This window comes from Muntiacus reevesi, chromosome 12 (assembly GCF_963930625.1).
Source record: "Muntiacus reevesi chromosome 12, mMunRee1.1, whole genome shotgun sequence".
Classification (NCBI taxonomy): Eukaryota; Metazoa; Chordata; class Mammalia; order Artiodactyla; family Cervidae; genus Muntiacus; species Muntiacus reevesi.
Genome location: NC_089260.1, coordinates 65,109,956 through 65,124,719, shown reverse-complemented (window position 1 = coordinate 65,124,719; position 14,764 = coordinate 65,109,956).

The following is a 14,764-nucleotide window of genomic DNA, read 5'->3' as shown; positions in this document are numbered from 1 at the left end:
TACAAAATGGAGAAGAATTTCTACTATCTTGTTATAATGGGGCTTCCCGGGTGGCACTAGTGGTAAAGAGCCTTCCTGCCAATGCAGGAGATATAAGAGATGAGGACTCAATCCCTGGGTTGGGAAGATCTCCTGGTGAAGGACATGGCAACCCACTCCAGTATTCTTGTCTGGAGAATCCCATAGACAGAGGAGCCTGATGGATTACAGTCCATGGGATTGAAAGGGTCAGATATGACTGAAGCGACTTAGAATGCATACAGTCACTGACTTAATAACTGTTAAGCACTTAGGAGGATGCCTGATGTAGAGCAGAATATACAACAAATATCAAGTGTTAATATTTTCTAATAGCTACTTTAACTTCATCTGAATATGTCACATAAACCTATGATTCTCTTCCCCCAAAACTGGTCATCTCCAGTATATCCAGTCTCAGTGTACAACATTATTATTCATTTGGCAATTAAGTCAAAAATGTAGAAATTGTCTTTGACACTATCATTTCCCTCACTTCCTGTCTATCATCACATCCCATTGTTTACATATGGTCACAAATGTATTTCAAATCCATCCACCTCTTTCTATTGCTTTGCACATGTGTGCAGTTGCTAAGTCCTGTCTGACTCTTTGCAACTCCATGGACGGCAACTTGCCAGGCTCCTCTGTCCATGGGATTTTCCAGCCAAGAATACTGGACTGGGTTGCCATTTTCTCCTCTAGACGATCTTCCTGACCCAGGGATCAGACCCAAGTCTCCTGCGTCTCTTGCATTAGCAGGCAGATTCTTAACCAGTGAGCCACCTGGAAACACCCTCTATCTCTATAACGTCCCACTATATTCTCTAGCCTCTCATTTGGACCCCAACGCTGATATACCAACTGGTTTCTCTGTCTCACCCATGCCCTACATGAATCCATTTTCCATAGTGAAGCCAGATCAAGCTTTAAGAGAAAAACGCAAATCTGATCTTGTCACCCTACAAGTATTTGTTGGTTGAGTGAATGAAGTCAATTTTTTGCAAATACTCTGAAGGTTCCATGGGAGAAGAAACTGACTTTTGTCTCACTGCTGTATTAAATCTAGCATTCAGGTTTAGTTGACCTCAAATAGATATTTGTTCCATGAATTGATGAATGAACAAAGCAAAGGACAATCAGCAAGAATGAAAAGGTAATCAAGTTTTATTGTTTCTATTAACGCCCTTTCTCCCCTGGTTTCCATAAACCACTGAGGGAAGAGAAAAGAATGTCCTAGAGTTCTGGGAGCACCAGGAAAAGCCACACACTCTACTTGCCACTACGTTCATAGACTCATCACCAGTGTCTTGGAGGCCATCTTGATCTTCATTTCCATCAGACACCATAAGAAACCCAATAGCCCTAGGTCATTATTTTTCCCCTAAATATCCCCCTAGTGTTTGTGTACAGCTCTGTATGTAATATATAGATCTCTCTTCACCAATTCCCAAATTTTCCCAATGTACTCTCTGCAATTCCAGATCAGTCATTAGCAATATCACCTAGGGCTCAAAGGTAGAGAATCCAACTACAACAGAGGAGACATGACAAGAGCAGCAGGTTCGATCCCTGGGTCAGGAACATCACCTAGAGAAGGAAATGGCAGCCCATTCTAGCATTCTTTCCTGGGAAAGGTCCTGGACAGAGGAGCCTGGTGGGCTATAGCTCAGAGGGTTGCAGAAGACTCAGATGTGACTTAGTGATTGAACAACAAACAATAACTATATCCTTAACCTCTTCCTTGTAAACTCTAGTGAATTCTATTCTACTGTCTTGATCTAACAGAAACTCAGATACTCCTAGGAATCTTGTCCCCCCACAAAGTTATTTTAATTTTTTTGGACTCCCTCTACCATTAGCCTGGAGGTGGGAGAGATGTCCTCCTGTTTTCCCATGATTGTATCCAGACTCTTCTCCCTCTTTCTTCTCTGAAAATCTACTTTGAAGTTTATATCATCAATTTATACCTCTCATCCCCCTCCTTGTTACAGACATCTGCAGACCTGTGATCAAGGCCCTCTCCCTTTTTATTCTGAAAAGTGTATAACTCCTGACTCATTCTCATCATTTTAATTACTCTTCATATCATCAGCTGGTGATTTCAGTATCAGTGAAGATAATCCTGGCAGTCACATGGTCTCTTCTCTATCCCCCCCAGACCTTGGCACTCAAATAACCACCACCTCTCTGTAATCTCAGCTTCAAGTATCACACTCTCCCATCACCACACTCTTCCCAACTTGTTACATTCCAGGACAGCAGCTCTAAAAAGCTTTGACTGCACAGTGACCTACCATCTTTTGCTCTTTTTTCCTGTTTAACTGGGGAAATAGAAGGAAACAGAAGACAATTTTCTCACAGTCTCTCCAGCACTTCTACCTTGTACGTATCTGGACTATATCCTGGCACTATATCCTATATCCTGCACTTGCTCCTAGTCAGTATGAATGACACACATCTGTGTTTATGTGCAGAACCTACCTCTGCACTTTTACATCAGAACCCATCCTCTCTTCCCTATACAGGGACCTTGCCCCTACAAGCATCCTTTATCTCTTCTGCACAAATATTTTTATTAGCAAACGAAGCTGGTGTGTAATTCCTCTTATCCTAAACAACTCCCTTTTCTGCATGCCTTGTTCCCTTCCAGCTGTTGCCACATATTCCCTGCTCCTGCTCCTCCTTTTAGCAAAACTCCTTCAAAGAGATGCCTATTGTCTTTATATCTCTCTCCGTTCTCTCTTGGACTCATGCCATTTGGGCTTATCTCCTTTCCACTTCATGAAATGTCTCTTGTTAGTGTCTCTCCAGAGACCTGCATGTTGCAAACTTCATTCTTAATCTTCCTTAACCTATTGGTAGCATTTGAACAAGTGATCACTCCCTCTGCAGTGAAAAGAATTCCTCATTTCTTCCAGGATACCATTCTTCTGTTTTCCACTGGCTCCATCTCAGTCTCCTCTGCTCTTTGCTGCTCATTTCCCCAACCACCAAACTTTGGTGTACTCTAGGATTCAGCTTTGAACATCATCTTTCTCTACACTCACTGGCATGGAGTTTCACGACTTTAATAACATCCATACACTGATGAGTCCCAAAATGATACACCAAGCCTGGGGCTCCTCTGAGTTTGCCACAGAATACAACCAACTACGTCTGACATCTCTGTGTGAATATATAAGATTGTACCAGAAACCAACTCCCAACTTCTTCTGTCCCCAGCCTGCCTCTCTGCATCCTTCTACCCCTCTGTAGATGGGACTCCACCCTTCTATTGGGTTGGCCAAAAAGTTTGTTCAGGTTTTTCCATACCATCTTACAGAGAAACTCGAATGAATTTTTTGCACAACCTTGTGTTAGATGCAAAGTTCCTAATTCCTCTCTTTCAGTCACACCCCACATCTATTTCATTAGCAAATCCTGTTATTTCTATTTTTAAAGTATGTCTAGGACCCACCTACTTCTCACCATCTCTAACATGACCACTCTGGTTCAAGGCACCATCATCTCTTATTTGGATTATTTCAATAGTCTGATACCTGACCTCCTTGCTTATGCCTTTGATTTACCCATAATTTTCTCCCAACATAGCAGTCAGGCCATCCTTTTAAAATGTAAATCCTATCATGTTATATGTTCTCAAGCCCTCCCCTGGTTTTTCTCTTTACCCCTTGGTGTGAAGTGTCAAGCTAGAGGCTAAGGAAACCTAATATCATTGAAGAGAACTTGACAACATCAGAACTTGGTTCCTGCATCCTTGGGCAGAGCCTTGGGAGTCTGCAAGCCCTTCAGAGAAGCACAGTCAGCAAGAAGCTACCATCCAGTGCAGTGTAGGGGTGGTGGATGAGCCAAGAGGGGGCTGAAGCTAACTCCCACACCACCACCTGTGCAGAGAGACCCACAGCTTATCATGATGACCACCAGCCCCCAGAGGGTAAAAGATTCTGAGCCTGGAGGAGATCTGGACTCTAGAGGTGTCCCTGCAGAGTGTAGACTTCAAGACGGGAGGCCACAGCGGCACCTGACATTGGCAGAGGAGGCCAGCATGGTGGCTGGGGATGAATGAGGGCATCTCCTCTGCCAAGGAAGCCTGCAGCGGAAGACAGCTCAGGAGCCAGATGGTCCTCCCCAATAACACCCAGTTACCCAGACTTCTTTCTCTATACAAGAGTCCTCTTGGGACATAGAAGAAGAGTACAGAAGAAACCCCAAAGATGTGTGTATCTCAACAAGCCCAAGGTTACCTGAAGAGACTTGTCTATATCACAGCCTCATCCAGAAGCCTGCTAACTCTTCAAGGACCAAGACTGGGTTTCACCCATTCACGTCCCAAGCAGTTAATACAAAGCCTTGCATTGAAGAGTGTCTTGGCAGAAGACCACTGAATAATGAATGAACCAATGAGATAACAGCATCAATGTTTATAGCCTTGCCACTGACTGGAAAGATGGGTCTGAACTCACAGAAGAGATGACAAGAGAGAAAGGCAGATACCTGCCCTTTGGTTTCAAAACCATTTATAAAAATATGGGGGTGAGAGTCCTCTTTCCTATCATTTGCCATGGATGAGAAACCAAATTCAGTTGAATACAATAAGATTTTTTAGAAGATTTATAGACTTAAACACTGTTATAATACTTAAAAAAGAGAAGGCACACTTTAATTTTTAATTTTTTAATGATGAAAGATTCTTTAAACTCTGTAGTATTTTTATAATTTTCCAAAGTTTCACACACATGATTTCATGTAATCCCATAACACTTCTTTTTCCCCTATCCCTATTTTGCCCCTCCTTCCTTCCCTCTCCCCACTGGTAACCACTAGTTTATTCTCTGTATCTATGAATTCAAAGAAGGTGAAATTTTAAAAGGAAGAGGAGGTAAAGGGAAAGTAAAAAAACAAAACAGAACCCAAATTGGGGTTGTGTTAATAAAGCCAGAGCTCATAGATTAAGGGAGCTGATGGGCCCAGTAGACCCAAAACTTATGAGAAGGCATTCGGAATATGGGAATGGCTCCAAGCACCCCATCAGAGAGGAACAGTAATAACCTGTGAGTATATAAAAACAAACCTGTTCTAGCCTCCTGGAGCATGAGACCAGCTGATGGAGAACCCAGCTGACTCAACCAAGAGCATCATAATTTAGCCAATTGCCAGTTGACCCCAAACATGTGAGTGAGTCCAAAAGAGCTCAGCAGAGCCATTTTCCCTGGAGCCATCTTTAACTCATGGCTGACCACAGATGCATAAGCCAGCCTGGTTGAGGCCAAGAAAATGGCCCAGCTGTCCCATAGTCTTGTGAGCAATATAAATGCTCAATGTTTTAAGCATTGCCTTTTGAAGGCATTACTAATATGCCATTAGACATACAGAGAGTTGCCTCTCCTTGTTGTGTGAACTTAATATGCTGATGCCATGCACACGTTTTCTTGAGAGGAGTCAATGTAATAATTTGTATTAAGGAGTTTTCATCATGCTCAGCACAGAGTTACCACTCAACAAATTCTACCTATTATTAGTGTTTCATGAGTGAGTTGTGGAAAACTACCAGTGGGGAAATAAAAGATATTACTTGGGAATAAGTTCCATATGACATGCATTCTTTCTCACATCAAAAAGACGAAATAGTTATTTTCTTTATCTTTTTTTTGATTGATAAGTTTATTTTGAGAAAAATCACTTCCTTTACATTTCTGTGTCCTGGGCGTATGTCCAAAAGAACTCAAAGAACTTAAGTTGATGACACACCCTCACCTACTTCTCTGTGGCAGCTGTATGCATCCTTTGTTTTAAAAATTCTTTTCTGAAGGCTCTTTCTCTGCCTGGATGATGGTGGGTGTCAAAATTTAAAACTAGTCAGGACCAAGGAAATGACATATTCTAGTAACCTTGAGCACCTCCTAAACTGAAGAAGAGCCGAGCAAACAAAGGTCATTTTGTAAGAATGTGCCACAACAAAAGAGGCTGAACATCGTACTTTTCAACAACCTCTAGAAAAAAGTCCTCCCCAGAGAACTTTTTTAACTCATTCGTAAATTTCAAAATCCAAAGTATGAACTTGGAGTCTTTTTCTGTAAGAGTGAAGTCAAATAAATAATGATTCAACTTAGCATTAGATAGGACAGCAAGATCTAAATGTGGGTCCTTCAGTTCTATCATCCCTTTTATTCCCAAGTCTCTGCAAATGCCTTCGTATATTCATGAATGCTTTGACTGCCATGAAGTTCACTACCATGTGAAACAGCCTATCTCCTTATTTTTGACTTGTGAGATAGGATTTAAGTGCAATTAGTTTATTTGTGAGGTTATCCTGGTATCCCTATTCTTCAGGGATGTGCAGAATTTCCATGGGGGATTGACAGGGAAATAAACAAAGGGTGTATTTTAAATCAAGTTGTTGCTTTGGATCATTAGGGTTTAATCTTGCAGAGAAAGTCTAGGAACCTCAGAATTATCTAAACTAAGGGGTAAGGTTTCTGGGGTATTTGTTCACCAGATTGCACAATTACTGGTTATATTAATATCTGCTATGGAGAAGAGTTAATTCCCAAAGTGTAAATGAGAGGCCAGAATTGCAGAACAATCTTTAGTCTTTAGCAAAGAAGCAGAGGAGTAGCAATTGGCTGGGCTGGTATGCACAGACAATGTTAGAGCCAGGCCAATATGAATAGGTCTCCAACAAAGTGTATTACAAGATGTCAAATCTATGCTTCAGTGTAGATGGCGTCTGACATTTTTGTCTTCCGAGGATCTCTCACTCTCTGTCAGTCTCTCATTTGGAAAATCTCCCCTCCCCTTGTCTCAACCCACATACTTTGGAAGGAGTTTCCAGCTCCTTCAAGCTGACCTCCTAGATCCAGAGTCAACATGTTACCCAGTCCTGGACCATGACTGTAAACCATCTCGAAGTGATCAGTTCTGAGGATTGTATCTGATGAAAGTCAGCTTATTCATAACCAATCTTAGGATTTTTATAGCATAATTAGGAAAGGACAAACATTCTTTCTGGTAGAGTTGCTAAAGTGATAATTTGTGAGCCTCAATGTTCTTGTGGCCATCTTTGTCTAACCCTGAGAATGAAGCCAACAGAAGAAACCTGTTCTTGCCCTAGAGTTGTTTGAGTATCTATATTCAGCTGTGTCTGACTATCCCTAGAGTTTGGACTTTGATCCGTTTGAAAGGGAAAGATCGAAGACAAAAGGAGACAGAAGATTAAATGGTTGGAGGCCATCACTGATTCGATGGACATGAACTTGGGCAAACTCCAGGAGATAGTGAGGAATAGGAAGGCATGGTGTGCTGCAGTCCTTGGGGTTGCAAAGAGTTGGACATGAATTAGTGACTGAACAACAGTTTGAACTGGGTCGTTTGATACACTTATTTTAAGTCTCTGTCTGCTTTGTAATTTCTTCTCATTTGTCTTACGACTACTCAATAGGACCATATGGATTGACTACTTTCTCTCTTCCAAATGCCATTCCTTCAGAGAGATTCATTATGTAGGCAGAATGTACATGTGCGTTGCATTGATTAAAACCAAGGGTTTTGGATTCTGCAGACCTGGATTTGAAACTTGGCTTAGGCCCACAGTAAGATATTTAAACATTGTAAGCTTTATTTTTATCACCCATAAAATGGAAGAGGGAGGGGTTGCCTATTCTACAGAGCTTTTGGGAGATAAAGCGTGGGATCTCCTTAGTGATATGATTCCAGAATAGTAAACGCCCAATGAATTAGGTGGTATTTGAAGAAAAAAAATTGCTGAATGATAGCAGTAGTTGTTTTATAACAATAGCAATCTAACAATGTACGTATTTACAAGAGTAAGAATGCCATAAAGGTAGCTATAATGATCATATGTCACATAGCGTCTTCTCCAGGGTGAAACTCTGCCATTTCTAGGCATATACTGTTCATATTTTCCCAATATAATCTCACAAAAGCTTTGACAATGAGGCAAGATATTTTAAACTGTGAGTGTTGATTCTAACTAACAAGTAATATATGATGGCTGAATGGGTATATAGCATGATTTTGGGCTCCCAGTTACATCATTTACTACTTTTATCTGAGCAGTATCCAAGTTAAAAATGCATCTACTTAAAACCTGCAAGCATAGCAGTGACTGGCTGCACTGAAAAAGTGGTCCTAATTTTTCTAAAAGCAGAAATTGCCACTACCATCTCAGTGATGGGACTAGTTTGATTGTGTTGAGCTGCTGGTGCTCACGGACTCTGCCTCCCTAACCACAGGGCACACCTGAAAGGCTAGCCTAATACTATGGTGGTGGAGAGGCATTCAAAAGAGACTTGGGAATTTTACAACATCTGGATCAAGTGATAACATTCAGGGGATATATTTTACCCCAAAATAGTGAGTGGGGTGCTTTTGCAATTTTATGCTCTATGAGCCAGAGATTCTGCTCTGAAAGACTTGCATCCTTTCTGAACCATGCATTGTGTCTCCAAACCACTGCTAGAAGGTTGCCTTAAAGTCTTACTCTGATTAGTAATTTGAACTCAGGGACTTTCTATCATCTTCTCTGTGGTTGGGTTTCCTGAGGGATAGACTTGGGGGTGGAGATGTGCTTGCAGGGACTTTACTAGGTAGCGTCCTCTGGAGCAACATTTGTAAGAGATTGAGGGAAGCAAGGAGGGGCAGAGGGAGAGACTGAACTGCAACACAGGTGCAGCTGAAGCCTCGGCAAATCCCAGGGACTCTGGAGCTGACATGACTCTGCAGTTTTCCTGAATTGAAACAGAGGCCTTGCCTATGATACAGACCATACTTCTGTATCGACCAGTCACTGAATTAGGCTGAACCCAGGAGGGAGCATTAAAAAAAATTGTCAAGGACTTCCTGGTGGTCCAGTGGTTAAGAATCTGCCTGCCCACACAGGAGACATGGGTTCAATCCCTGGTATGGGAAGATCCTCATGGCACAGGGCAACGAAACCTGTGTACCACAACTACTAAACTCACATACTGCAGCTACTGATGGCTGGTCTCCTAGATCCTGTGCTCCACAAGAGAAGCCAGTGCTCTGAGACTAGGGGAGGTCTATGGGCAGCAGTGAAGACCCAGTGCAGCCATAAATAAATAAATAAAAGAAATCTCCAAAAAGGCAAAGGAGCTGCCTTAAAAAAGGGCAATTCCCATCAGCAATCAGCATTCCTGGAAGCTGGAGAAATGAGCACTTTGATTCTAGGTGATATACCATAGTATCCACAGGTCACCATCCGAGGAAATTTGAAAGCATTTGGCATTCAGCTAGATTCAAGCCGAAAATATAAATCCTTAAGTGTAAAGGAAGCAGCACAGTGACTCAGAACTGATGTGAGGTTTGGACACAGACAGATCTGGACTTCTGTTCTGAATATCCTGCTCTTGGTGTGACCTTGGGACAGTTTCTCTAAAATTACATAGCTTCTCTGAGAGGAAGCTTTTTTACTTGTAAGATGATGATATTGATAATAATATCAGTTTCAGGGTATATTTGGGATGATATGATGAGATAAGTCACTTGGAGTACCAAGCAAGGCTGAGTACTTGCAATATGCAAGTGCAATAATGAGCAGTTTTCTTCCACCTTAAAGATGCCATGATTTGTCTGCGTGTCATCCTTTTTTTTTTTTTTTTTTTTTAATAAAGGTTTAGTATTTATGTGTTTATTTTTTGCTGCAGCGGATGTCCATTGCTATGTGTGGGCTTTCTCTACCTGTGCTGAGTAGGGGCTCTTCTCTAGCTGTAAGTGCTCGGGCTTCTCCTTGCAGTGACTTCTCCTGTTGTGAAGCACAGGCTCTGGGGCACATGGGCTCAGTAGTTGTGGCTCACAGGCTTAGTTGCTCTGTGTTGTGTGGAATCTTCCTGGACCAGGGATCGAATCAATGTCCTCTGCATTGGCAGGCAGATTTTTAACACACGAGGGAAGTCCTGCATGTCATTCTTATCCCAAGTTTGTAGAGAAGAAGATATTAAAATGTTAGAAGCATTCACAGGGGGTTGAGTACAAGGGAACAAAGGCAAGAAATGGAAAGATAAATACTTAGATGGAAGCAAACATAGAGACTGCTCAGAGTAGAGGCCAGGAGCCCCCAAGTACTGTCTGAGGAATCAACTTTCTGGAAGAAGAAAATTCTGACCACATTCAGAATCATAAAGAGGGATGAAGGTGGTGATGGAGCCTTGGGGATGAGAATTCAGGTAGCGGCTATCAGGTCCAAAAGAATGCAGGCAACGAAGACCACGGTCCACTTGGACATATGTAGGTGTCACAGTAAGGCTTCCCAGGTGGCTCAGTGGTAAAGAATCTGCCTGCCAAAGCAGGAGATGCAGGTTCATTCCCTGGGTTGGGAAGATCTCCTTGGAGGAGGAAATGGCAACCCACTCCAGTATCCTTGCCTGGAAAATCCCATGGACAGAGGAGCTTGGTGAGCTTCAGTCCATGGGGTTGCAAAGAGTCAGATGTCACTGAGCATGAGCAGGTGTCACAGTACATTTGACCTTTGGGCATAATCTGGGAAGGGATGGGCAACAGAAAGGGAAGGCTTCATTTCTTTTATTTTACCTTAATATATATTTTATTTCATCCAAATCTTCATTCTTCAGCTCTGAAGACCCTGGTGTCCTGTGTGATGTGGGGACCAGCTTGCATAACAATGGGGCACAGTGGTACATTAGAAATTCTTACTAAAGCAGGTGAGAACTGGGTGCAGGTGACCCAGGACTGAGGCCTCCATTCTTGCATTTTGAGGCTCTGCCCTTCTCCAGGTGTATCACCTGGGTTTAGGGACAGCAAGCTCACCCCAGGACTGGGTGGGGGATGGTGATCCTCTTACACTCCTGACCCTCTTCCATCCTTTGTCCATCCTAGATACGTCACCACTGGATTGTAGCTGTCGTGTGACTGGATAACCTTCTCTAGCCCATCTGGGGGGAAGGCTTTATTTCTGTACGCTCAGTAATAGCAGCTCTTAATTCATCACTTGTTTCAAATTCGCTAAGAAGCATTAAAGAAAGGAGGTAGCTGAAAGAGTTCGTGGCCTTGTTTAAGTAAAGTCTACCTGAGGCTGAAAACCCTTTGGCAAGGGGCCCACTTGCCCTACCTCGTTAACAGCCTTGGATTTCAGGTTTAATGATCCAGCCAGTTTAGACCAATGCTGATCCGTAGCCTGTGTTTCTTTTGGATGATTGGAGAAGTTACTCTCCCAAACTATATGGTTCATGGAAGCAAGCTCCAGCATCGTAAGTTCATTGCAAGCCCAGGACTTTCACAAAGTTCTTCACAGGAGGTGCTGGGTGAAGTGACGTTGAGTCTGACCTCTGAAGCCAGACTCCCTCCTCCACTCCCTCAGCTCTGGGTGATTGGCTGAGGAGCAAACAGGCCCCTGGCCTGTTGACAACATCATTTCCACTGTAAACCTTGTTTTTACTCTCTGTGAAAGAGGACTTTATACTCTGAACTGTATGGAAGTTGAAAAAAATTTTTTTTCGGATGAAATTGTTTTAAGTTTGGACTCAGCCCAAGTGGGATTAACAAAAATTGGCTAGTGAAAGTAAAATATTCCAGGAGGCTTTTAGAAATGCGGAGTGTTAACTAAAAAATAATGAAAACTTCAGGGTGCCTTGTTCATAGACTTCAGTGAGGGTGGTGGGTGTACTGACACACACGCCTTGCTCTGATCCACTGCCACACTTCTTGAACCATCCTAATACTCTAGGCTTGTACAGGACTTTGTACTTTCAAGGCTCTTTTCCATTATTAACTCATATTTTTATTATGTTATCACTGTGAAGTAAGTAGGGCCAAGATATGAAGAAGTTGAGGCACAGACAGTAAATTAACTGCCTGATATTGATTATGGCTGACTTTAGTGGGAAGACTAAAGTCTTTGGAAATGAGATGCAGCTGGGGTTCATAGTTGGTGCCACTGTGGACTAGCCTAGTATCTAAGACTTCATCATTTATAAACCCCAAGCCTCGACTTACTCATTTGTGAAATAGGGATAGTTATATTACAAAGGAGGGTATAGGGATCAAATGAGATGGTAGTGGGATTCATTGTAAATTAGTGTCACTTAAATGTTGAATGATATTTAACACATCTAGTTAGGAATGTGAGTGGGAATTCAACCTACGTCTCCTAAGTCCTGGGTCAGCAATTCTATTTCCAATGGATCATCATTATCAACCTCAAATCACCATCACAGTTTATCTGGGAAAGATCAGGTTTAAGACTTCTTCCAAGTCCTAAGTAAATTAGAGGATTCATTTCCGATTTCTCTATTAACTCACTAATCACATTGGCCCTTGGTCAAGCTGAACAAGATTCATGTGGAATATGCTGATTTTCTTTAGTTTTCTCACACTAAGTCACTCTGCTTCCTGAAGAATAGCCTCTTATGTAATCTGGAGAAGCATTTTTTAATGCTCAGGAACTACCTCACTATTTGTTAGAAAATACAATCTGTAGAAAGACATTGCTCCAGTCCTCAAAGACTCTGTGTTCTTAAAGACATCAAAAGTAAGGCACACCTATTACTCTAAACATCTGCCAAATCATGTCTGCCTCCAACACTATAGTAAAATGAAGCCAAACAAACCCCACAAACCAAAAACCAAAGCAGTGACCAACCACAGAAAAATCTGAAGTTCTCCAGAGGTACCCTGCCAAGCAACAGAGCACATAAACATGGTGAGCTTCCTATAAATAGATGCTGGCTTTTCCTCATTGTATGTCTCTAATAGTAGCATGTATGTCTCTATTTCCTGTCTTCTAAGTAGACTGAAAACTGGTATGGGTGTCTTATTAATTATTGTACCCCCAAACCACTCAGGTGGCAAGGGGAAATATCACTTATTAAGCTCCTATTCAGCACAAGGTGTGGTGCCAGATTCTTCACATCGATCAGTTCAGTTAGTCACTCAGTTACTCTTTGCAACCCCATGAACTGCAGCACACCAGGCTTCCCTGTCCATCACCCACTCCCAAAGCTTACTCAAACTCATGTCCATCGAGTCTGTGATGCCATCCAACCATCTCATCATCTGTTGTCCCCTTCTCTTCCTACCTTCAATCTTTCCCAGCATCAGGGTCTTTTCAAATGAGTCAGTTCTTCATATCAGGTGGTCAAAGTACTGGAGTTTCAATATTCCAATGAATATTCAGGACTAATTTCTTTTAGGGTTGACTGGATCTCCTTGCAATCCAAGGGACTGTCAAGAATCTTCTCCAACACCACAGTTCAAAAACATCAGTTCTTCGGTGCTCAGCTTTCTTTATAGTCCAGCTCTCACATCCATATGTGACTACTGGAAAAACCATAGCTTTTGCTAGATGGACCTTTGTTGACAAAGTAATGTCTCTGCTTTTTAATATGCTGTCTGTGTTGGTCATAACTTTTCTTTCAAGGAGCAAGCATCTTTTAATTTCATGACTGTAGTCACCATCTGAAGTGATTTTGGAGCCAAAAAAAATAAAGTTTCTCACTGTTTTCATTGTCTCCCCATATATTTGCCATGAAGTGTTGGGACCATGATCTTAGTTTTCTGCATGTTGAGTTTTAAACTAACTTTTCACTCTGTTCTTCCACTTTCATTTAAGAGGCTCTTTAGCTCTTCTTTCTTTCTGCCATAAGGATGGTGTCATCTTTGTATCTGAGGTTATTGATTTTTCTCCCAGCAATCTTGATTCCAGCTTGTGTTCCATGCAGCCTGGCATTTCACATGATGTACTCTTCACATAAGTTAAATAAGCAGGGTGACAATATACAGCCTTGATGTACTCCTTTCCCGATTTGGAACCAGTCTGCTGTTGTATGTCTGGTTCTGATTGTTGCTTCTTGACTTTCACATTGATAATCTCACTCATTCTTTGAAATAATCCTTAACTGGGAGGTTTTATCATCGTACTCACGGACAGATAGGGAAATAAGCTGGAGATGGGTAAAGTAACTTGTTAAAGGTCTTTATAGTCAAAGTCATGGTTTTTCCAGTAGTCATGTGCAGATGTGATAAAGAAGGCTGAGTGCCAAAGATATGATGCTTTCAAATTGTGGTTCTGGAGAAGATTCTTGAGAGTTTCCTGGACTGCAAGGAGATCAAATCAGTCAATCCTAAAGGAAATCAACCCTGAATATTTATTGGAAGGGCTGATGCTGAAGCTGAAGCTCCAGTACTTTGGTGACCTGAGGCGAAGAGCCAACTCATGGGGAAAGACCCCTTCCAATCCCCTTCTACCAAATAAAAATTTGCATTTCACAAGATTCCAAGGTGATTCCAATGTGAGAAGCTCTGGTCTCAAGCCATGTCTTGAGCAAATTCTGTGTTTTAATTGAACCAGGGATGAACAAGAAGGGGTCTTTGATAAAAATGCTGATTCTTCCTGGGCAGAAGATGAATTGGGGCCATGTGATCAGTCTTTGAAATTTAAGCTTCCCAAACCTACATACAGGACACTAGAGAGACTATGTGATGGGTTTGCAGTTTAATTACTGGTTGCTTGCTTGACAATTAATGATGTGTTTAAACAACATAGCTAAGAGGACCATCTCATTTTGGTCCTGGGAGCTTCTGTGAATTTCTTTTGATTTACAGCATCTATAAGGGCCTCATGCTTCTAGCTCTCAAGTCTTGTGTCACTGATAATGAAGACCCTCTGTCTTTGCTTGTTATAGGATGGCTGCAAGACGCTGCAGTTGGGGAAGCCAGCTGTCCTGGTTTACCCAGACCGAAGCGTTTCTGG